This window comes from Lissotriton helveticus, chromosome 3_1 (assembly GCF_964261635.1).
Source record: "Lissotriton helveticus chromosome 3_1, aLisHel1.1, whole genome shotgun sequence".
NCBI classification, from domain to species: domain Eukaryota; kingdom Metazoa; phylum Chordata; class Amphibia; order Caudata; family Salamandridae; genus Lissotriton; species Lissotriton helveticus.
Genome location: NC_136061.1, coordinates 1,352,740,385 through 1,352,765,711, shown reverse-complemented (window position 1 = coordinate 1,352,765,711; position 25,327 = coordinate 1,352,740,385).

The following is a 25,327-nucleotide window of genomic DNA, read 5'->3' as shown; positions in this document are numbered from 1 at the left end:
CGCTAAAAATGTTTGTAGAATGAGATTTTCAGTGAAGAGCAGCCAGGCACATTTTAGCAAGTTTTACTTGTAAGTGGGGTTGGAAACGCTTTTCAGGCTCAATACTGGGCTCAAAACATGCAGCCCTGATGTCTCTCATGATAGCAGGTGGTTAAGTAGAAATTCGCTGCTCGGCTGACCCTGCAGGAGCAAACGTATGCTAAAAATGTTCGTAGAATGAGATTTTCAGTGAAGAGCAGCCAGGCACATTTTAGCAAGTTTTACTTGTAAGTGGGGTTGGAAACGCTTTTCAGGCTCAATACTGGGCTCAAAAGATGCAGCCCTGATGTCTCTCATGATAGCAGCTGGTTAAGTAGAAATTCGCTGCTCGGCTGATCCAGCAGGAGCAAACATATGCGAAAAATGTACGTAGAATGAGCTTTTCAGTGAAGAGCAGCAGGGCACATTTTAGCAAGTTTTACTTGTAAGAGGGGTTGGAAACGCTTTTCAGGCTCAGTACTGGGCTCAAAACATGCAGCCCTGATGTCTCTCATGATAGCAGGTGGTTAAGTAGAAATTCGCTGCTCGGCTGACCCTGCAGGAGCAAACGTATGCTAAAAATATTCGTAGAATGAGATTTTCAGTGAAGAGCAGCCAGGCACATTTTAGCAAGTTTTACTTGTAAGTGGGGTTGGAAACGCTTTTCAGGCTCAATACTGGGCTCAAAAAGATGCAGCCCTGATGTCTCTTATGATAGCAGGTGTAAGTAGAAATTCGCTGCTCAGCTGATCCAGCAGGAGCAAACATATGCAAAAAATGTACGTAGAATGAGCTTTGTCATGTATTCCTATAGGTTCTGAATCGATCCCCCTATTCCTGACCCTATTCTAGATAAACAAACCAACAAGTTAACTAGCAGTCAGCCCATGAGGCAGAAAACCCCCATGATGCAGATACCGTTATCTGACGCAGTCACACTACGGCACAGGAACGTGTTATCTGATTAGGTCATAACGCTTGCGATCTAATTAGACAAGCGATATTCCTCCAGCCCCTGATAAGGCATACGGAGTTCTCATAACAAATCAAACCTATGACAACCTGGGCAAAACCCTGCGGCCATTGTTTTGATTTCACCGAGAACTTTAGTAAAAGAATGTGCTAACGAGCAAATCGTATGACATCTTTATTGACGTATCTATGTCCATCCTTACGTCAATCTCGGCACCTTAAAGGTATAAATATTACCGATCTTGCCATATGCAAACACACGCGTGGTGACGAGACGGAGCAGCCATACTTGCCGAAGCCAAGAGCAGAGCAGACCCCGCTGGCAGCAGCCCCGCCTTCCTGACGCGCTGAGAGAAGCTGCTTTCTCCTGCTGAGAATCCAGCACCGGCGTTTCCGGGTAGCCCTCGCAGGCAGCCTGGAATATCGAGACCAGAGAGAGAGATACCATTCCTCATTCATCCTAACTTCCAGGTACAGAACTGAATAACCCCTCACAAAGAATTCTTTAGTTATTCACTTGGCAAAAACAAACTTAACTTAAACTGTAACTATCTATTCCCGCCCTCGTATTAGACTTAGGTCAGGTACACGGGGTAGGCGTATCTAGAAAACACCAGTTGAGTACGTTTAGTCAAATGTATATGTGTATGTAATATATTTTATTAATTTTAAACATCTTATGGCTTTGAAACCATAGCAATGTTTTTACAGTATTATTTTATACTGCTGCTCTTAATGTATGCACTTTACTTAACTATAAGTATTGCAATAATATCGATCCATTTCTCTTGTATGAGAAAAGAGACTGATCAATAAATAACACCTTTTTATTGAACACGCCCGTCTCTTCCTTTTCTCTACATTCTGATGAGACTAAGAATGCACGTACTGACTGAGTAAAATAATTTGCCTTTTGTTCACACGACTCTCGAGATTGACTCTTGATTAGGGGAGAGCAAAGTTGTCATGTTCTATGGTTGTCAGAAACTAAATCCCTTCTTGTCTAATCAGGGAAGTTAAGTCCTCCTTGAACATTCGAGAAAGTTTCTAGTGAACTCTGAGCTAAGCTGGCAAACCCAAAACTTTAAGTCTAGTATCGACAGTAGCAGACCTAGTTAACGTCTGGCCTAGGCCTTTACTGCTGTAGGTATTATTCCAATGCGCAGAGCCTATTGGGAAAAAAGGAACTACACTACATGGCGCCCAACGCGTTTGGAAAGGGCGATAAAACTAACGTAAGACATTTAGAGTAACTCAGTCGTGCTTTCTCACTCAGACCCCTTTTCCCAAATACTCCAAAGACGTCTGGAGTGGGTGAAAGGTTATATCCGCCAGACCTCGTAGGAGGGAACTCCTATGTATGGTTCTTGGTATAGTCAACGTTGAAGGATAAACAGTTCCAAAATATTGTGCATCTAATCTTTGTTTCCATAAGAAACCTGATCTGCAAACAAACAAAATAACCATCCTGTCGGTAAAATGGCAGACAGTGATGAAGAAAGGGAGGCAGTTAGATTAGCAGCTGACATAGCAGAAGCTGATACTGCACTACAAAATGCAGACCCGGAGATAATACTCATCCCGGTCATTAAAAGAAAATCTATAACCTTAAAACTTATAGAAAATGGACTGACACCTAGAGGTGGTACAGTCATATTCGTAATTGAGGCACACGAATATCGGCAGACAGAGGTATACTATTCATGGATACATTTTCCAGCAGCAAATGCTGTAACAAAGTACTTCCACTATTACAAAATAGAGGAACCTCCTAATGAGTACACTCCTTTCGAGGAGGTGGAAGTACCACTCAAATTCCAAGAGCATTTGCTCTTATTTGATGGCGCCCTAAAACATAACAATCACATCACCAGGCTCGGTCCTTTAGGTAGACCAGGAGCAACGTGGCCGGTCCTGGCCGGATACACACCACATCCAGACATCGATGGGATGTCTGCACCAAACCTTTTAACACAGCTAAAACAATTAATAAAAATTCATAGACAATTAGTTCAGTATGTGATGCGGACTTCAACAATTCAGCCAGCAATTAAACTTCCACAGCTGACCCCTCACCAGGGGAACACAAATAAAATTACACCACAGAACATCCAATCCTGCCTAGGTAAAGTACCGGCTAAACGGGAACAAATACCATTCTGGTTGGCACAGAAAATTACCCAAATAGAGGCGGTGTTTCCTGACACCACCCCGCTAGAAAAACACAGGATTCTGACTATCTGTCTCCCAATGGGAATCGCACCACACATAGAGGACTGTGACACTTGGGGTACAGTCTTTGCTTCCATCTACACAAAAACGCACGGTGTTCCATCCATTTCGGTGATACCAGATGTGCTAAAACAAATTCAAGACGAATACGGTCCAGAACCTGCTTTAACTCTTGGTATGAAATTACTGAAAGACTTCAAGCAGGTCTCGGCTATATTATTAGCCAACATAAAAGGTGAAGCAGCAAACGTGGCGATCCGCCAGAGGTTAAAAGAGACAGATATAGCAGACCAACCAGCTGAAATTGCCAGAATCATAGAAAAATCCTATGAGGAACTAGGTAGAGATAGTTTAGGTGGAATACCAGTAAAACCACAACTGACTGAAAGTCCAGAAAAAATATTTTTTAATAATAATTCACCAAAAAAGAACTGGGATGGAAACAAACAATCCAATCCAAAAGAAAAGAAATTCCAGTCCCGAGGAAGGTCTCCTAGGCGAAGAGAAAAATCTCCGAACCAAAGACACAGGTCACCCTAGAGTGACCCCTCTGGGAAAAGATATAACCTTAGAAATAGGGATAATATAAAAAAGCCTGATCGATATCAAGACATTGATACGCGTCCCTCTCAATCTTTTCAGACTTCCTCGCAGAAATCGGAAAGAAGAGGACGATCAGAACAAAGAGAAGAGCACGCCAAGTCCAAAGACAAGGAACCTGCTCAACTAAAAAAGAAATTACAATTTCCAAAAAAGAAGGTAGCCAGTATCAAGGTAGTTAACAATGCCGAGAATACTGAGGACACAACTGAAAAACGGAGAGTGGGCTCAGACAATGCTAGACAGCGCAGCAGAAGTGAGCATAGCTCGCAAAGTCCTTATGAATCATCTGGAGACAGTGGACACGAATGAATATCTTCAAGTGGAAACTGCAGACACCAGGGTTAGCAAACCTCACAAGATATACGAGATAACATTACGTATAGAGGGAGATAAGACTAGAAAAATAAGGGGACTATTTTGGGATAACCTCTCCAAGGGTTATGACATCCTTCTAGCTGAAAAAAGACTGGCCACCAGAGTTTGTCAGGGAGTGCCCTCATGGCGAAGAAGTAATTATGCCTGCCTTCTCAAATCAAATTCCAATTCATAAAAAATACACACTTGCCAGAAAGTGGGCAGTGGCTCTAGCACCTGCTTTATATAAAAATCATGTAGGATGGGATGAGGACTCCCCTCCTCACAAAATCCAGTTAAAATCACAACCTACTGCACAAAGGCAGTACCCAATTAAGCAAGAAGCTAAAAAACAGGTAAATGAAATACTAGATCAGCTAAAATACCAGGGGGTGATTGAAACTTCCACCTCACAAATGAACAACCCTTTGTTTCCGGTCTCCAAACCAGACAATTCATATCGTCTAGTTTTGGATTACCGACACCTTAACACATGTTGCAAAACTTTTGCAGTGCAAAACTCACACAGTGCTGCACTAATGAATAACATAGTGCGCAAAAAATACAAAACAACCTTAGACATCTCCAATGGATTCTTTTGTCAAAACATAGCACCAGAGAGCAGATATTTAACTGCATTCTCAGTAAATGGCACTCAAAAACAATTCTGTCGGTTAGCCCAGGGGTACAAGAACAGCCCGGGGGTATTCTCAGCGAGAGTAACAGAATTACTTCATCTATATGATGATGAAGCATTATCTTATGTCGATGACATTTACTTAACAGATGATGACTTGGAGACTCACTTGAAAAGAGTGAACACCATAATACTTGGGTTCGCTGCAGAGGGTTACAAATTCAACTTTAAAAAATCCAGAATTGCCCATCTGACAGTCCTATTCTTAGGATATGAGTTATCAAGTGAAGGCAAAAGCCTGGCTGACAATTTCCTAGAGACCAAGCACCTAGAACACTAAAAAACTTACAGTCGATTCTAGGCTTCCTAAATTTCGGAAGAACATACATTGCAAATTACGCAGAAAGGGTCAAACCCCTTTATGATCTAATTAAACCAGATTTTAAAAGATCCAATTGGACTCAAATACACACAGAAATTTTGAGATCCTTACAAACAGACATGCTAATTAAAACAAAATTAGAAACACGTGATAACACACGCAATCTTGTGATTCGAGTCATCCCAGGGAGATGTGGATTCACATACCTGACCTCTAATGAGGGAGAAAAGGTACCAATTGTATTCAAATCACACTTGTACACAGAAGCTGAACAGAAATTCAGCAACAAAGAAAAAATTGTTCATGCAGTTCAGACCGCAATAGCTAGAGAAAAAGATCAAGCAGACGGTAGACATATCACAGTCAGAACAGCTGAATCAGCCTTTGAGGCATTAACAACACCGTGTAATTTACCAACAACAACATTGGATCCAGAATGGTTACAATGGGTGAATTCAATCACAACGGACAAAGTATACTACTACTTTGATCAAGAACTAGAAGAATTGAAAAATCTAGCATATGAAGAAACATATCCTCTGCCAATCGACATTCTGCCTTTACGACATTACGCCTGTGTAATCTATACAGACGGACATGCTCAACCGTCCGTTTGGGGAGAACAAGCATACAACCCCACATGTGAGATTACAAAAGAAGTGTGGCGCGGAGGTAAACTAAAACCTCTATTAACAAAAACACACTCAGTAGAAACTAATTCAGAACAACAAACTGAAATATTAGCTTTGAAAATGGCGCTAGATAATGCGGATCACGAATTCCCGACACTTATAGTGTCAGATTCATATTACTGCGTCAAATCATATAACAGCGATTTGCAGACATGGATTCAAAACGGTTACAAAGATGACACAGATGCACCAATAAAGCAGAAACTGCTCTGGGAACAAATAGCTCTTTTACAAAAAGAACTACCAAAGATTAACGTGACACACTCACTGAGTCATCAGCGTGATGGCGTTCACGTTGCAGGGAATTCATTGGCTGAGACAGCCACAGCGGCAGCCACTAAATCGGCTCCCGTAGATCGAACAAAGCGTACATTAAAATACATTGACGGTGAAACAGAGCTGGCAGTGAAAACGTCATCAAAAGGCGACTGCTCAGCGTTACCGATCAACTATCCACTCAATTATACATACATAATCGATGCAAACTCCGTCCCTTTTGCTCGAATCCCTGGAGTGGGGGATAGGGTGATTCCAAACATGGACAGGAGAAACTTGTTAATCGCAGACGCACACATGGGCGAGGGTCTCAGACACCTTAAACTAAAAGATTCTCTGGAAGAATTACAATCACGGTACTGGTGGCCAGGCATGAGCCTGCGTCATACCATGTTTGTAAAAAACTGCCCAAACTGCAACAGAGATCGCAGTGGGGAGAGAAACAGTTCAATACCTCGTCGTTCTACTCCAGGAAAAATCAGGAGTAAAAAGGAAGAGTTGCGATTAACATATACAGGCTAGTTCCACTTATAATGTAGATCACCAGCACTCGGCTGACGCCAGAACTGTTATAAAAGATTTGCGAGTCTTTATCGGCACATACGCAATTGGCATGCTGCATTCGGACAATGGTCCTGCTTTTAGCTCTCGGGCTTATAAGGAGGCCATGGTCAGCATGGGCGTGCAATTGCGGTACTCTTGTCCATTTCACCCTGAGGGGAACGGAATTGTTGAAAGAAAAAACCGTGACATAAACCAATCTATAACGGCGAAGGTATTAGGTACGGGAGCTGGGTGGGTCAAACATCTAATAAGTGTCCAACGTAGTCTCAATAACTTGCCAAGAAATTCTCTGAAGGGATTCAGTGCGTACGAATTATTATTTGGAACTAGGATGATGATCTCTGACATTGATAGTCAGACTTCAGTGGTGAAAGAAAAAACCTTTGATATCAAAGACCGTTTGGCTATTTTGCAGGACTTAAACAAAACAAGAAAAGACCTGAGCAACATAAAGTTGAAACAACAGCCAACAACCACTGAAGAACCACCACCTGTCCCAGCAAGACCTGTCTGGATTCCAAAAGTCGGGGATCTAGTCAGGGAAAAGATCGCGGTAAAGAAGGAATTTGGGCCTTCTTACAGAAAAGCAGTTCCTGTCTTGTCTGTCAACGGGACAAGATCAGTTGTACTACCGCCACTTGCTGGAAAAAAGGAGAACCGAGTTGTATCAATCGACCTGGTGAAACCACAACATGTGGCCGATAACAAACAGTAGGCCAAGTGGACTCCCAATAAGTAGCAGAACACCAAGGTTTGCTACCAGTACAGAGGTCCTAACAAAGAGGCTCATCACATTTGAAACGCCTACAGAAGAACAACAAGGACTATGCAGCAATGCAATAGAACTCAGACCTCTGAAAACCCAAATAAAAACATTTAGCAGAAACACACCAATCTATAATGAAGTAACAAGTGAAAATGCAAGAAACAGAAATCCTGAACCAATTGGAACAATTGACAGAACTGCATCCGGCTACTTCATAAACTTCGATGATTCCTCTGAAGGCTTCAGTGAATCAAAGACACAGCCATCATCAAAAACCTTTAAAGATAAAGCTAAGGAACTTTTGAAACAACTGAAAGAAACATATCTGATTTCTCCATGGATTGAATTTTGGGTGGGTTTTGGTGCATTTATCCTCATACTTTGGCTCATCATGGTACTTACTTTGGGACGCTTCATTGAGGGAAAATATGCTAAAATGGACACAGCAAGTCAGAAAATCAACTTGATCCTCAAACCACACACATCCTCACACGTCGAGAAAAGAGAACTTTCTTCAGCCAACTTCACAGCCAATCCGATACCGGGTGGGGTAGCCTGGGACAACACTGACTATGAAATTTATGGTCCGGTCGAGATCCTGAAATATCCACACCAAATTAAGATCTCATTGAGTGACTTTGCAAAACCAAACTCATTTGCTGATGATTGGGACTTCGAAAGCATTAATAATATGATGTCTGACTTAGTAATGTCTGCTAAATTTACCAAACATGATTATTTGCAGGGTTCTACATATTATGATAGTATGTATTGCTATAACCACTATGGTAACCAGTTTTTACATAGATCTGCACAACCTAGAAATGTTTTAAATTATAATCAATGGGAACATTGTGCAACACCTCCAAAAGGGAGCTCAAGAACCGTTTACGACAAATATTCATATTTTTCAGGTTTTAACACAAGTAATGCTGAAACATTTTATTTTAAATTGTCAAACAAAACAGGGACCAAGACCATGATAACCAACACAAAATTGTTATATTCAGACTCATTCTTTGAAAAAATGAATACTTTTGGTTTTGAATATTGGGACAAAAATGTTGAATTGAAAAGTGTTTGGGGTACAAAAGAATGGCAAGTACAGGGTATAGAAGCTTTGTTTAGAGCCTGCATGATCCCAGAACAAATGATATTTTTAAATGACACTGTTCAACAAACCACCTGTCTTGGCCTAGCCAAAATCAAAGATTTAAATAAACCGTCTATTCCAAAGCCAACAATGTTTAGCAATAACTCTGATACAGATGAAGAGATAGACGTAAACCATATATTAAACCAAAACAGAACACATCCTGATTGGAAACAGTGGTTGATATAACTGTCAAGACAGATTCCTGAACAAAACACAGGGGTTCAAAATGACCAGGCCAGACCCTAGATATCCTCAAAGACATCACCCAGGGATAATAACCACCTACAGTGTGGGCAAATTATGCCTTCAATGGCTACAAACTTCCACACTGGCAGAAATTAAGCAACACCTAACTTTACTTACTGATGGTGCTGACTTGCGTGATTTCATTATGGGACCGCGCAAACAGCGTCAAAAACGTTTCATAGCAGCCTCTGTATATGCAGCATACAATGAGGCCTGGAAGGTTACTCAAATTGAAACAGCAGAGAGAATACGGGAAATTGACCGTATTAATTTGGAAAAATCACTTTCTGTAGTGGACAATGGGTTAATGACTCTGTCCTCCAGAATTTTTTCTTTGGACAGCATTGTGTCTTCAGCAATCGACATATTATCGCAAGACTTACTGTTATTACAACACGGTCAGTCACAATTGCGTTCTATTGTACAGCTTGGCTGGACGTTACAAAATCTGCGTTCAGGCTATGTGCCTTGGCGTCTAATCAACACAACGTCATTATTCCAAATCTTTAACCTTACTGATAGACAAATCGGTATGGCACAAAAGGGTGCTGATTATACAATCTTGAGCATTGAAAAACTAGAAAGATTACCAATGACAATGTCAGAACGACCTGTCAGTGAATGGATAATACATGGGATAATAAATATTCCAATCTCAACCTTCAGGTTTCAATACTGCCAAAAATATATACAGGCTGGCATGTACGAGAAATTGGGAAAGGGGTACCTTAAAACAACATGGAACCTGCCCTATTCACATGCATGTGTCAGTAATAAAGGACAGAAAGTGTTTCTTAGTGGCAACAATTGTGCGATGTCACTAAGTGGCACACTTCTGTGTAACGGAATTAGTTTGCATGGAGCCTGTGAAGGGAATTCATACAACCTTTCATGTCACCAACAAGGCGCACCTGCAACAGAAATAGAACCATTCTTTCAAAGACTCTATAATGGGAGTTACATTCTAATTGTAGACCGCAGATGTTGTAGTCTTATGCCCGGGACTCCTTATCTAGTAACTACGACTGCGAAGGTCAAGTGCTGTGGACGCTCGTTGTTCCCCAGCTCCTTCCCAGACAGGGAGGCAAGGGCATGGCCCGATTTGAAAATTACTTCTATTCGAATAGATACTTTAAGCAGAATGAAAACAGTGCTTCTTCAGACGCCTACCAGGCTCTCGTCATCAAAAGAAACGTATGATCTACAAGTCGCAAGGACGACTGCAGAGATACATACATTATTATCAACTAATTCCCCCGTACATTTCGCGGAAATCCTGAATGAAATCTTAAATATTTCTGATACCAATGGGGTCTCAAAGGTATTTAAGACAGTATTTTCGATGGCATTAACACCATTCAAAGCCATACTGGGTATTTTTCCAGATTTCGTCCATTCGATTTTTGGCGGACTTCCCCTGATCTTGGGACTAATTGCAGGAATCCTATTCTTAGTCCTTATTTTTCGTTATGGCAACCCATGTCACAGACAAAACTCTTGCGACACGGGAAGAAACAATCCTAGCCATTGGATACCGGGACCGGATATCAAAAATCCTGGGACTCTCCCGGCTTAGAGACCTGAACATGACTTGGTTTCTATCATTTCGACCAATGTGGCAAAGATGTGTTTTACCTGTATTGAGGTGTCTGCTATGCGGAGAAGAATGCGTGTTAGACACCTGTCTGACGCTACAATCGGATGCGCCGATGAATGCAGAAACATTGTTGAGCCCGATCAAGGTTCATGCTTTGTGCTGCCCTCAAAGGCTACCAATCCTGATGACGGCATTCGTGGAAGCTTCACCACTACGATTGATGGGTAGTGAAGTTCAAGATGAAAGCAGCATCGAACAGGTACGACCTTCTGTCAGCAATGCGAATCAGAATGTCAATGGAGACAATCATGCACAAGAATGCATGATTACACCTATTTCCGAGTTAGTGGAACTTTCCCAGGAAGCTGTTGACAGTTTTTTCGAAAGCCTAAATGATATGATGTTCTCACCCGAACAGAAATAGAGACTTTTGAGCAAGCTCGCACACGGCGTTCCCTGAATTCGGCCTTCAACTTTAAATAATAAAGTCACATGAACTATTTTTCACTCCAGTTCACGGACAGCAACTCTTTCAGAAGCCCCAATTCATTTTTTCGGTTTTTCGGGACACTTATCTTCTGCTTAAAGTAAGAAACTATTCCTAAAGAACTAAGATTTCTATTTTTTAGATACTTTATAGACTTTAGCTGCCCGCTGGTATGTTCATTAATATTTTATTCTGTGATGGAATGGTCTCGAATCTTTTTTCTGTATTTAAGAAACCATTTCATGTGTAATTCTCATATACCAAACGAGCAATAATGTATACAAATGCGATTACTTTGGCATTATTCTACAGCTTGAGTGCATACAATATATATGTCTGCAATTTTTCAGTATATTTGAAGAATTTCAAAATGCATTTATGTATTTTGGGGTGGTAAGGTATACACACTACTCTATAGTATGTTGTACTATGTTATACTATGCCTAGATTAGTAAATATGTCCATAGTTAGCGTGGAGTGGGGGTCATGTATTCCTATAGGTTCTGAATCGATCCCCCTATTCCTGACCCTATTCTAGTTAAACAAACCAACAAGTTAACTAGCAGTCAGCCCATGAGGCAGAAAACCCCCATGATGCAGATACCGTTATCTGACGCAGTCACACTACGGCACAGGAACGTGTTATCTGATTAGGTCATAACTCTTGCGATCTAATTAGACAAGCGATATTCCTCCAGCCCCTGATAAGGCATACGGAGTTCTCATAACAAATCAAACCTATGACAACCTGGGCAAAACCCTGCGGCCATTGTTTTGATTTCACCGAGAACTTTAGTAAAAGAATGTGCTAACGAGCAAATCGTATGACATCTTTATTGACGTATCTATGTCCATCCTTCCGTCAATCTCGGCACCTTAAAGGTATAAATATTACCGATCTTGCCATATGCAAACACACGCGTGGTGACGAGACGGAGCAGCCATACTTGCCGAAGCCAAGAGCAGAGCAGACCCCGCTGGCAGCAGCCCCGCCTTCCTGACGCGCTGAGAGAAGCTGCTTTCTCCTGCCGAGAATCCAGCACTGGCGTTTCCGGTTAATCCCTCGCAGGCAGCCTGGAATATCGAGACCAGAGAGAGAGATACCATTCCTCATTCATCCTAACTTCCAGGTACAGAACTGAATAACCCCTCACAGAGAATTCTTTAGTTATTCACTTGGCAAAAACAAACTTAACTTAAACTGTAACTATCTATTCCCGCCCTCGTATTAGACTTAGGTCAGGTACACGGGGTAGGCGTATCTAGAAAACACCAGTTGAGTACGTTTAGTCAAATGTATATGTGTATGTAATATATTTTATTCATTTTAAACATCTTATGGCTTAGAAACCATATCAATGTTTTTACAGTATTATTTTATACTGCTGCTCTTAATGTATGCACTTTACTTAACTATAAGTATTGCAATAATATCGATCCATTTCTCTTGTATGAGAAAAGAGACTGATCAATAAATAACACCTTTTTATTGAACACGCCCGTCTCTTCCTTTTCTCTACATTCTGATGAGACTAAGAATGCACGTACTGACTGAGTAAAATAATTTGCCTTTTGTTCACACGACTCTCGAGATTGACTCTTGATTAGGGGAGAGCAAAGTTGGCACCTGTGGGCAAAACCATTGTGTCAAGTTGTGTTTTCAGAGCTTGACTGTATATTGAGGGGCTTTCACAGTAGCCCTGAGGAGCGCGTTTAAAGCGGAAGCTGCGACCTCCTAAACTAAAGGAAAAAATATCCCTGCTTTCCTCAGCAATCGGGATACTGAAGAAAGCATTCTTCAGGTCAATCACCGAAAACCAGGAGGCAGAGGCTGGAATCATAGTCAATAATGTTGTAATGTCGGGGACGACAGGGAATTGTGGTACAACAATTTTATTCACCTCTCTAAGGTCAATCACGAATCTGTACACAGGTGGCTGAGAAGGGTCAGTTCGTTTTAAAACAGGCAGAACAGGACTATTGCAAACATTGCCTCGTGTTTCTTCAATCACGTCTTTTTCAATCAACTCGTAAACAATCGCTAGCAAAGCTTTTTCACCCTCATTGGATATTCTGTATTGGGGAATTCGTGGCATTTTGACATTCGACTTCAATGTTACAACATATGGTGGAATTTCTAAAAGACCTACATCATTTGGACCAGTAGCCCAAAGAATATCTGGGAGAAGTGCCAATTCTGCTGGAAGTGCATTTCTCGACAAATACATGGGAGAAACCACTTTCTTACCTAAAGTAAGTTGTACTCCTGAAGGAGAGCAGTACAAAGTCGCATACAATCTTTTTAGCAAATCTAATCCTAGCAAATTTTCACCACAACCTGTCGTCAAAATAAGGGGTGCTTCGAATTCACAAGGACCAACAGAAAGAGATAAAGGGTCAGAAATTGGATTTCTAACCGGGGCGCCAGAAAAACCTACGGAAACGTTCATTTCGCCAGACAAAGGTGCGCCAGGGAGTTTGGAGTGCATAATAGAACTCTTTGTAGCACCAGTATCCAACAGAAAAGGTTCTGACACACCTGATGTAATCACCTCAACGTAAGGTCCACTCTGATCTACTGGAACTAAAACGACTCCCTCTCTTCGTCTATGGCTGTCCTAGCAATCCTCATTTTCCCACTGCTCATTTTCTGTGTAATACTCATCAACGTAGTATTGAGCTGTCCTGTCAGATACGTTATTTTGCTGGTTAAACCTGTTCATGGAGTTTTGTGGTGGAAGGGGACGTGCGTCCTGAGGGGCGTTTCCACGCCCTCTACCTCTAGGCGCTTGCTGACTGCCACGACCTCTTACGCCAGAAATTCCATTTGCACGTTGTGGTAGGGCAGGACAGTTATATTTGTAATGACCCTCTTGTTTGCAATATAAACACTGGTTGGGACCTACGCAGTGTTGAGTGTAATCGAATCTTTGCAAGTTTCTCTGGTATTGTTGAGGCTGCTGAAAAGTGTTCTGGTAGTGATTCTGACCATTATTATTTTGATTACCACCACCACGTGGTGGATAGGCTTGCTGTAGCAAAACCTTCGTTTTGAGTTCTCTAGTTTTCTTTTCTACTTTATCTTTCTCATCTTTGTCTCTATTCTCGTAGTACTGTGCGGTAGCTAATATCTGGGCTGAAGATGAGACTGCCCAAGAACTTTCCGAATCTTTCAATTTCTTACACAAATCTGGAAGCAGATTGTGCACAAATTTATCGACAAACAATCTTCTGTGGTCATATCTTGACCGCTGTGGTCAATGAATGTTTCTTCAAATCTGGTGAAGAAATCTGAAACAGTTTCTTCTTTCTTTTGCTTGCATGCAGATAACTTATCCCAATTTACGCGTATTGCAGGCATTATCGTTTTCATGTAATCTACTATTCTACCAGGTAGTTCCGCTATCAGAGGCTCAGGCTTGGCACCACCAACTTGGCGGGCATCTGCAGCAGTAATATTAGCCCATGTGTCACCTAATTCCTGGTCATGATCTACATGACAAATTTTTCCCCATAAAGGCTGTGGAACAACGTTCCCGAATAACATATCGATATCGGCCAAATTCATTATACATGACCCAGCAGTTTGCGACAATTCTTTATAGTACCCTGCAGGATTTTTACGCGGATCTGGTAATGTTTGTTTGAGTGCTAAAACTTCAGCTCGCTTCCATGGGACATGTACCCATACACGGTGAAAGTGTGGCAGGACAGGTGGGACAGCTGTCGCGTCACCCTCTCTCCACTGTGGGGGAACTTCTCTCATAGGGTATTGTCATGCATTTTTCCTACTAGATGCACTAGATTCCGATGGTGACCCAGAACTGCTTCCCTTACTTCGATATGATAATAGCATTTCAACTGCCTTTTCCACATCGGGACCTACAATCATACCCTCTCCAAACTTAAATCGTACACGACACATCTCTTGTGGGATGCATTCTTGATCATTGTCTTCTAAATCCTCGCCAAGAAAGACACACATCTGTTCGAAAACATATCTCTGTGTCGCTGTTTCCCATTGATGGAAGACTTCCATGACAGACTGTACATCATATTCTGCAGTGTCCATGACCCATTTCCGAGCTAAACTATTCAGGGAATCTCTCTCTTGATAATCAGGCAGTTGACTTCGCAACTGTCTTCTTCCTATGTTAGGGGTCGTAGTAGGCAACCCGAAAAGAGGTAAAAGAAGATTAGTAACAGTGCTGGCCATTTTCTGCCGAATGGAAGGTCAAACTGAAGGACAAACAGATGGAAAAACGGGGTGAGATAAGGCGGGGGTAGAGATGGCAGAAGAGGTATCAGGAATAATAGATGTGGTACTAGGCAAAATCGTAGAGGGGGCATTAGGAGATGTAGAAAGTACAGTTGGCAAAATCGTAGAAAACACAGGTGAAACGGAAGTGGTCGGTGGGCCTGGAGGAGGCTGCACCGAAGAAGTAGGAGCCAGCTGAAGAACAGCTGGTGGGTGCTGTGGAAGAGCAGGAGGCGCAGCTTGTGCAACTAAAGGTTGCGGGGGTGCTGTGGCATTCTGCGCATAGGGGGGTGGTGAAGTTAATAATTGCGACATTAATGGGTCTTTTTCACGCTCCTTGCTGAAGAGACGGCAAAACTGGATAACGCTTATCTATTGCCATTTTACGTTGCCTGTGCAACTGCTCATTTATCTGCTCTTCCTCATTATCTTTAAACTGCACAGCAGCTGCATTACTGAAAGTCCCCCTTCTCTCTTATTTTTCTTAGCTAATTTAATTTCTTTTTGTTTGGCTTCTTTGCGCCATAAGCGGAAAGAGTCAAACATCGCCGGCCGGGCTTTCTTTTTGAAGAGTTTAACTTCAAGGTTGTCTAAGATTTCAGAATCAAAGCTACCATATTGGGGCCATTTTAAAACACCATCTTTCCTAGTGTATTTAATCCATACTTCGTTGTAAACGATGGGGCCTACCCCATGTTTAACATATAGCTCGTAAGTCGGAGTTCCAACTGGAGGAACCGGACATGAGTCCTCCAATCGGGAGTCCCTATTATTACTACCAAGACAAAACCAATTCCCAAGTCTAAGACTAGGCATCCTCGCTCTCTAGTCTAGTTCCAAAACTTCAAAGGATTTATCGATTACGATATTTCTCGTGAATACACGAGTCCTTCGGTTATGGTGCTTGCAAGAACCAATAAAAACCTTTTTGTATCTCCAAGATACCACAAAGTAAGTCCAACTAAGGACTGGGAGACGCTCCACTTATACTTAACTGAAAATATCGATGGCGTCACCAGAAGACTCGTCTCAGCGTTTCGCTCTACCGAAAACTTCAAGGGTCCAACATCAGGGCGATAGCCAGGGCAGCAGTCGGGAAGCGGGGAACCTCGCAGCAAAGACCTTCGGACCACGTCGACATGCAGGGGTCGATGAGGTGGTGGGCCCTCCTCCGGAATTTCCACACGAAGCTCCTCACGATCTTCAGGCTGATTGGTACCACTGGAATCGCCCCACGTGGGCGCCATTGAGGTACTGGGTTTTTAAGAACCGGCACAGAACCGGTAACCCAGCGGTGCCAGGGGATCAACACCCAGAGACCTCGGGTTCTCCTGAGTCAGACCTACAGAAACTTAGAGTCTTCTAGGTGAAGTCAAAGATTAGTTTATTGGCTGCAACCAAGGTAACAGGGTCCTAGAAGTACAACACGGGTATATTCTCAGGAGACTGCACACTTTCACGAAGTCAGGCTTCTCTTCTTATACATTATTTTCAGCCTTGGGCAAAACATTCCTTGGATTCATGGTATTTAATTTATAGTTACTGATTACAAAAGAAAAGCAGAGTCATGATGACATGTACATATTTCACGTCGTGCTGCCCATAACAAATCATCCGGCAAGGCCAAACATTTCATCAGATATCGCTGGACCCCTAATAAAAACGGTCACCTCCCCATCATAAAGCAAGTGAAGAAAAGGAGTGGAGAAAAGATGTGAGCGAGATATGGCAGGTGTGCGCGCTGAAATGGTTTTATGGCTGGTTGAGCCTAGATGCTATCTTGCTCGGCCACTGGGAGGGAACTGACCTGACGAGTTCGGCCTGGGGCAATGGTTCTAACTTGTACTGGGGTCAGGGAGAAGTCGATTAAGGAGTATGTGTCCTTGTGGAATCAAATTCAACTGGATTAAGGCCTATGTAAAGGGCAACATGTAGCTAAGGGTTTAGAATGTAAATGACGATTTCGAGGTGAAATCGTCACTCGAATACGCCGAAAATACATGTACTTGATGTACTCGTCATTCTCGGTCTTTTGATACCAAATTCGTCCTATTTCGACGAAGTTTTTATTCTCGAGTCCAGTACTATTATATGAATCCAGATTTTTCAGAACCACAGGAAACGCTTTTCAGGCTCAGTACTGGGCTCAAAAGATGCAGCCCTGATGTCTCTCATGATAGCAGGTGGTTAAGTAGAAATTCGCTGCTCGGCTGACCCTGCAGGAGCAAACGTATGCTAAAAATGTACGTAGAATGATATTTTCAGTGAAGAGCAGCCAGGCACATTTTAGCAAGTTTTACTTGTAAGTGGGGTTGGAAACGCTTTTCAGGCTCAATACTGGGCTCAAAAGATGCAGCCCTGATGTCTCTCATGACGCTTTTTAGGCTCAGTACTGGGCTCAAAAGATGCAGCCCTGATGTCTCTCATGATAGCAGGTGGTTAAGTAGAAATTCGCTGCTCGGCTGACCCTGCAGGAGCAAACGTATGCTAAAAATGTTCGTAGAATGAGATTTTCAGTCAAGAGCAGCCTGGCACATTTTAGCAAGTTTGACTTGTAAGTGGGGTTGGAAACGCTTTTCAGGCTCAATACTGGGCTCAAAAGATGCAGCCCTGATGTCTCTCATGATAGCAGGTGGTTAAGTAGAAATTCGCTGCTCGGCTGATCCAGCAGGAGCAAACATATGCGAAAAATGTACGTAGAATGAGATTTTCAGTGAAGAGCAGCCAGGCACATTTTAGCAAGTTTTACTTGTAAGTGGGGTTGGAAACGCCTTTCAGGCTCAGTACTGGGCTCAAAACATGCAGTCCTGATGTCTCTCATGATAGGAGGTGGTAAAGTAGAAATTCGCTGCTCGGCTGACCCTGCAGGAGCAAATGTATGCTAAAAATGTTCGTAGAATGAGATTTTCAGTGAAGAGCAGCCAGGCACATTTTAGCAAGTTTTACTTGTAAGTGGGGTTGGAAACGCTTTTCAGGCTCAGTACTGGGCTCAAAACATGCAGCCCTGATGTCTCTCATGATAGCAGGTGGTTAAGTAGAAATTCGCTGCTCGGCTGACCCTGCAGGAGCAAACGTATGCTAAAAATGTTCGTAGAATGAGATTTTCAGTGAAGAGCAGCCAGGCACATTTTAGCAAGTTTTACTTGTAAGTGGGGTTGGAAACGCTTTTCAGGCTCAATACTGGGCTCAAAACATTGCAGCCCTGATGTCTCTCATGATAGCAGGTGGTTACGTAGAAATTCGCTGCTCGGCTGACCCTGCAGGATCAAACGTATGCTAAAAATGTTCGTAGAATGAGCTTTTCAGTGAAGAGCAGCCAGGCACATTTTAACAAGTTTTACTTGTAAGTAGGGTTGGAAACGCTTTTCAGGCTCAGTACTGGGCTCAAAAGATGCAGCCCTGATGTCTCTTATGATAGCAGGTGGTTAAGTAGAAATTCGTTGCTCGGCTGACCCTGCAGGAGCAAACGTATGCTAAAAATGTTCGTAGAATGAGATTTTCAGTGAAGAGCAGCCTGGCACATTTTAGCAAGTTTTACTTGTAAGGGGGGTTGGAAACGCTTTTCCATACTCAATACTGGGCTCAAAAGATGCAGCCCTGATGTCTCTCATGATAGCAGGTGGTTACGTAGAAATTCGCTGCTCGGCTGATCCAGCAGGAGCAAACATATGCAAAAAATGTACGTAGAATGAGCTTTTCAGTGAAGAGCAGCCAGGCACATTTTAGCAAGTTTTACTTGTAAGTGGGGTTGGAAACGCTTTTCAGGCTCAGTACTGGGCTCAAAACATGCAGTCCTGATGTCTCTCATGATAGGAGGTGGTAAAGTAGAAATTCGCTGCTCGGCTGACCCTGCAGGAGCAAATGTATGCTAAAAATGTTCGTAGAATGAGATTTTCAGTGAAGAGCAGCCAGGCACATTTTAGCAAGTTTTACTTGTAAGTGGGGTTGGAAACGCTTTTCAGGCTCAGTACTGGGCTCAAAACATGCAGCCCTGATGTCTCTCATGATAGCAGGTGGTTAAGTAGAAATTCGCTGCTCGGCTGACCCTGCAGGAGCAAACGTATGCTAAAAATGTTCGTAGAATGAGATTTTCAGTGAAGAGCAGCCAGGTACATTTTAGCAAGTTTTACTTGTAAGGGGGGTTGGAAACGCTTTTCCATACTCAATACTGGGCTCAAAACATGCAGCCCTGATGTCTCTCATGATAGCAGGTGGTTAAGTAGAAATTCGCTGCTCGGCTGATCCAGCAGGAGCAAACATATGCTAAAAATGTACGTAGAATGAGATTTTCAGTGAATAGCAGCCAGGCACATTTCAGCAAGTTTTACTTGTAAGTGGGGATAGAAACGCTTTTCAGGGTCAGTACTGGGCTCAAAAGATGCAGCCCTGATGTCTCTCATGATAGCAGGTGGTTAAGTAGAAATTCGCTGCTCGGCTGACCCTGCAGGAGCAAACGTATGCTAAAAATGTTCGTAGAATGAGATTTTCAGTGAAGAGCAGCCTGGCACATTTTAGCAAATTTGACTTGTAAGTGGGGTTGGAAACGCTTTTCAGGCTCAATACTGGGCTCAAAAGATGCAGCCCTGATGTCTCTCATGATAGCAGGTGGTTAAGTAGAAATTCGCTGCTCGGCTGATCCAGCAGGAGCAAACATATGCGAAAAATGTACGTAGAATGAGCTTTTCAGTGAAGAGCAACCAGGCACTTTTTAGCAAGTTTTACTTGTAAGTGGGGTTGGAAACGCTTTTCAGGCTCAGTACTGGGCTCAAAACATGCAGTCCTGATGTCTCTCATGATAGGAGGTGGTAAAGTAGAAATTCGCTGCTCGGCTGACCCTGCAGGAGCAAATGTATGCTAAAAATGTTCGTAGAATGAGATTTTCAGTGAAGAGCAGCCAGGCACATTTTAGCAAGTTTTACTTGTAAGTGGGGTTGGAAACGCTTTTCAGGCTCAGTACTGGGCTCAAAAGATGCAGCCCTGATGTCTCTCATGATAGCAGGTGGTTAAGTAGAAATTCGCTGCTCGGCTGACCCTGCAGGAGCAAACGTATGCTAAAAATGTTCATAGAATGAGATTTTCAGTGAAGAGCAGCCAGGCACATTTTAGCAAGTTTTACTTGTAAGTGGGGTTGGAAACGCTTTTCAGGCTCAATACTGGGCTCAAAACATTGCAGCCCTGATGTCTCTCATGATAGCAGGTGGTTAAGTAGAAATTCGCTGCTCGGCTGACCCTGCAGGATCAAACGTATGCTAAAAATGTTCATAGAATGAGCTTTTCAGTGATGAGCAGCCAGGCACATTTTAACAAGTTTTACTTGTAAGTAGGGTTGGAAACGCTTTTCAGGCTCAGTACTGGGCTCAAAAGATGCAGCCCTGATGACTCTCATGATAGCAGGTGGTTAAGTAGAAATTCGCTGTTCGGCTGACCCTGCAGGAGCAAACGTATGCTAAAAATGTTCGTAGAATGAGATTTTCAGTGAAGAGCAGCCTGGCACATTTTAGCAAGTTTTACTTGTAAGGGGGGTTGGAAACGCTTTTCCATACTCAATACTGGGCTCAAAAGATGCAGCCCTGATGTCTCTCATGATAGCAGGTGGTTAAGTAGAAATTCGCTGCTCGGCTGATCCAGCAGGAGCAAACATATGCGAAAAATGTACGTAGAATGAGCTTTTCAGTGAAGAGCAGCCAGGCACATTTTAGCAAGTTTTACTTGTAAGTGGGGTTGGAAACGCTTTTCAGGCTCAGTACTGGGCTCAAAACATGCAGTCCTGATGTCTCTCATGATAGGAGGTGGTAAAGTATAAATTCGCTGCCAGGCTGACCCCGCAGGAGCAAATGTATGCTAAAAATGTTCGTATAATGAGATTTTCAGTGAAGAGCAGCCAGGCACATTTTAGCAAGTTTTACTTGTAAGTGGTGTTGGAAACGCTTTTCAGGCTCAGTACTGGGCTCAAAACATGCAGCCCTGATGTCTCTCATGATAGCAGGTGGTTAAGTAGAAATTCGCTGCTCGGCTGACCCTGCAGGAGCAAACGTATGCTAAAAATGTTCGTAGAATGAGATTTTTCAGTGAAGAGCAGCCAGGCACATTTTAGCAAGTTTTACTTGTAAGTGGGGTTGGAAACGCTTTTCAGGCTCAATACTGGGCTCAAAACATTGCAGCCCTGATGTCTCTCATGATAGCAGGTGGTTAAGTAGAAATTTGCTGCTTGGCTGACCCTGCAGGAGCAAACGTATGCTAAAAATGTTCGTAGAATGAGATTTTCAGTGAAGAGCAGCCTGGCACATTTTAGCAAGTTTTACTTGTAAGGGGGGTTGGAAACGCTTTTCCATACTCAATACTGGGCTCAAAACATGCAGCCCTGATGTCTCTCATGATAGCAGGTGGTTAAGTAGAAATTCGCTGCTCGGCTGATCCAGCAGGAGCAAACATATGCTAAAAATGTACGTAGAATGAGATTTTCAGTGAATAGCAGCCAGGCACATTTGAGCAAGTTTTACTTGTAAGTGGGGATAGAAACGCTTTTCAGGGTCAGTACTGGGCTCAAAAGATGCAGCCCTGATGTCTCTCATGATAGCAGGTGGTTAAGTAGAAGTTCGCTGCTCGGCTGACCCTGCAGGAGCAAACGTATGCTAAAAATGTTTGTAGAATGAGATTTTCAGTTAAGAGCAGCCAGGCACATTTTAGCAAGTTTTACTTGTAAGTGGGGTTGGAAACGCTTTTCAGGCTCAGTACTGGGCTCAAAACATGCAGTCCTGATGTCTCTCATGATAGGAGGTGGTAAAGTAGAAATTCGCTGCTCGGCTGACCCTGCAGGAGCAAATGTATGCTAAAAATGTTCGTAGAATGAGCTTTTCAGTGAAGAGCAGCCAGGCACATTTTAGCAAGTTTTACTTGTAAGTAGGGTTGGAAACGCTTTTCAGGCTCAATACTGGGCTCAAAAGATGCAGCCCTGATGTCTCTCATGATAGCAGGTGGTTAAGTAGAAATTCGCTGCTCGGCTGATCCAGCAGGAGCAAACATATGCGAAAAATGTACGTAGAATGAGCTTTTCAGTGAAGAGCAACCAGGCACTTTTTAGCAAGTTTTACTTGTAAGTGGGGTTGGAAACGCTTTTCAGGCTCAGTACTGGGCTCAAAACATGCAATCCTGATGTCTCTCATGATAGGAGGTGGTAAAGTAGAAATTCGCTGCTCGGCTGACCCTGCAGGAGCAAATGTATGCTAAAAATGTTCGTAGAATGAGATTTTCAGTGAAGAGCAGCCAGGCACATTTTAGCAAGTTTTACTTGTAAGTGGGGTTGGAAACGCTTTTCAGGCTCAGTACTGGGCTCAAAAGATGCAGCCCTGATGTCTCTCATGATAGCAGGTGGTTAAGTAGAAATTCGCTGCTCGGCTGACCCTGCAGGAGCAAACGTATGCTAAAAATGTTCATAGAATGAGATTTTCAGTGAAGAGCAGCCAGGCACATTTTAGCAAGTTTTACTGGTAAGTGGGGTTGGAAACGCTTTTCAGGCTCAATACTGGGCTCAAAACATTGCAGCCCTGATGTCTCTCATGATAGCAGGTGGTTAAGTAGAAATTCGCTGCTCGGCTGACCCTGCAGGATCAAACGTATGCTAAAAATGTTCGTAGAATGAGCTTTTCAGTGAAGAGCAGCCAGGCACATTTTAACAAGTTTTACTTGTAAGTAGGGTTGGAAACGCTTTTCAGGCTCAGTACTGGGCTCAAAAGATGCAGCCCTGATGACTCTCATGATAGCAGGTGGTTAAGTAGAAATTCGCTGTTCGGCTGACCCTGCAGGAGCAAACGTATGCTAAAAATGTTCGTAGAATGAGATTTTCAGTGAAGAGCAGCCTGGCACATTTTAGCAAGTTTTACTTGTAAGGTGGGTTGGAAACGCTTTTCCATACTCAATACTGGGCTCAAAAGATGCAGCCCTGATGTCTCTCATGATAGCAGGTGGTTAAGTAGAAATTCGCTGCTCGGCTGATCCAGCAGGAGCAAACATATGCGAAAAATGTACGTAGAATGAGCTTTTCAGTGAAGAGCAGCCAGGCACATTTTAGCAAGTTTTACTTGTAAGTGGGGTTGGAAACGCTTTTCAGGCTCAGTACTGGGCTCAAAACATGCAGTCCTGATGTCTCTCATGATAGGAGGTGGTAAAGTAGAAATTCGCTGCTAGGCTGACCCCACAGGAGCAAATGTATGCTAAAAATGTTCGTATAATGAGATTTTCAGTGAAGAGCAGCCAGGCACATTTTAGCAAGTTTTACTTGTAAGTGGGGTTGGAAACGCTTTTCAGGCTCAGTACTGGGCTCAAAACATGCAGCCCTGATGTCTCTCATGATAGCAGGTGGTTAAGTAGAAATTCGCTGCTCGGCTGACCCTGCAGGAGCAAACGTATGCTAAAAATGTTCGTAGAATGAGATTTTCAGTGAAGAGCAGCCAGGCACATTTTAGCAAGTTTTACTTGTAAGTGGGGTTGGAAACGCTTTTCAGGCTCAATACTGGGCTCAAAACATTGCAGCCCTGATGTCTCTCATGATAGCAGGTGGTTAAGTAGAAATTCGCTGCTTGGCTGACCCTGCAGGAGCAAACGTATGCTAAAAATTTTCGTAGAATGAGATTTTCAGTGAAGAGCAGCCTGGCACATTTTAGCAAGTTTTACTTGTAAGGGGGGTTGGAAACGCTTTTCCATACTCAATACTGGGCTCAAAACATGCAGCCCTGATGTCTCTCATGATAGCAGGTGGTTAAGTAGAAATTCGCTGCTCGGCTGATCCAGCAGGAGCAAACATATGCTAAAAATGTACGTAGAATGAGATTTTCAGTGAATAGCAGCCAGGCACATTTTAGCAAGTTTTACTTGTAAGTGGGGATAGAAACGCTTTTCAGGGTCAGTACTGGGCTCAAAAGATGCAGCCCTGATGTCTCTCATGATAGCAGGTGGTTAAGTAGAAGTTCGCTGCTCGGCTGACCCTGCAGGAGCAAACGTATGCTAAAAATGTTCGTAGAATGAGATTTTCAGTTAAGAGCAGCCAGGCACATTTTAGCAAGTTTTACTTGTAAGTGGGGTTGGAAACGCTTTTCAGGCTCAGTACTGGGCTCAAAACATGCAGTCCTGATGTTTCTCATGATAGGAGCTGGTAAAGTAGAAATTCGCTGCTCGGCTGACCCTGCAGGAGCAAATGTATGCTAAAAATGTTCGTAGAATGAGCTTTTCAGTGAAGAGCAGCCAGGCACATTTTAGCAAGTTTTACTTGTAAGTGGGGTTGGAAACGCTTTTCAGGCTCAGTACTGGGCTCAAAACATGCAGTCCTGATGTCTCTCATGATAGGAGGTGGTAAAGTAGAAATTCGCTGCTCGGCTGACCCTGCAGGAGCAAATGTATGCTAAAAATGTTTGTAGAATGAGATTTTCAGTGAAGAGCAGCCAGGCACATTTTAGCAAGTTTTACTTGTAAGTGGGGTTGGAAACGCTTTTCAGGCTCAGTACTGGGCTCAAAAGATGCAGCCCTGATGTCTCTCATGATAGCAGGTGGTTAAGTAGAAATTCGCTGCTCGGCTGACCCGGCAGGAACAAACGTATGCCAAAAATGTACGTAGAATGAGATTTTCAGTGAATAGCAGCCAGGCACATTTTAGCAAGTTTTACTTGTAAGTGGGGATGGAAACGCTTTTTAGGCTCAGTACTGGGCTCAAAAGATGCAGCCCCGATGTCTCTCATGATAGCAGGTGGTTAAGTAGGAATTCGCTGCTCGGCTGACCCTGCAGGAGCAAACGTATGATAAAAATGTTCGTAGAATGAGATTTTCAGTGAAGAGCAGCCTGGCACATTTTAGCAAGTTTTACTTGTAAGGGGGGTTGGAAACGCTTTTCCATACTCAATACTGGGCTCAAAACATGCAGCCCTGATGTCTCTCATGATAGCAGGTGGTTAAGTAGAAATTCGCTGCTCGGCTGATCCAGCAGGAGCAAACATATGCTAAAAATGTACGTAGAATGAGATTTTCAGTGAATAGCAGCCAGGCACATTTTAGCAAGTTTTACTTGTAAGTGGGGATAGAAACGCTTTTCAGGGTCAGT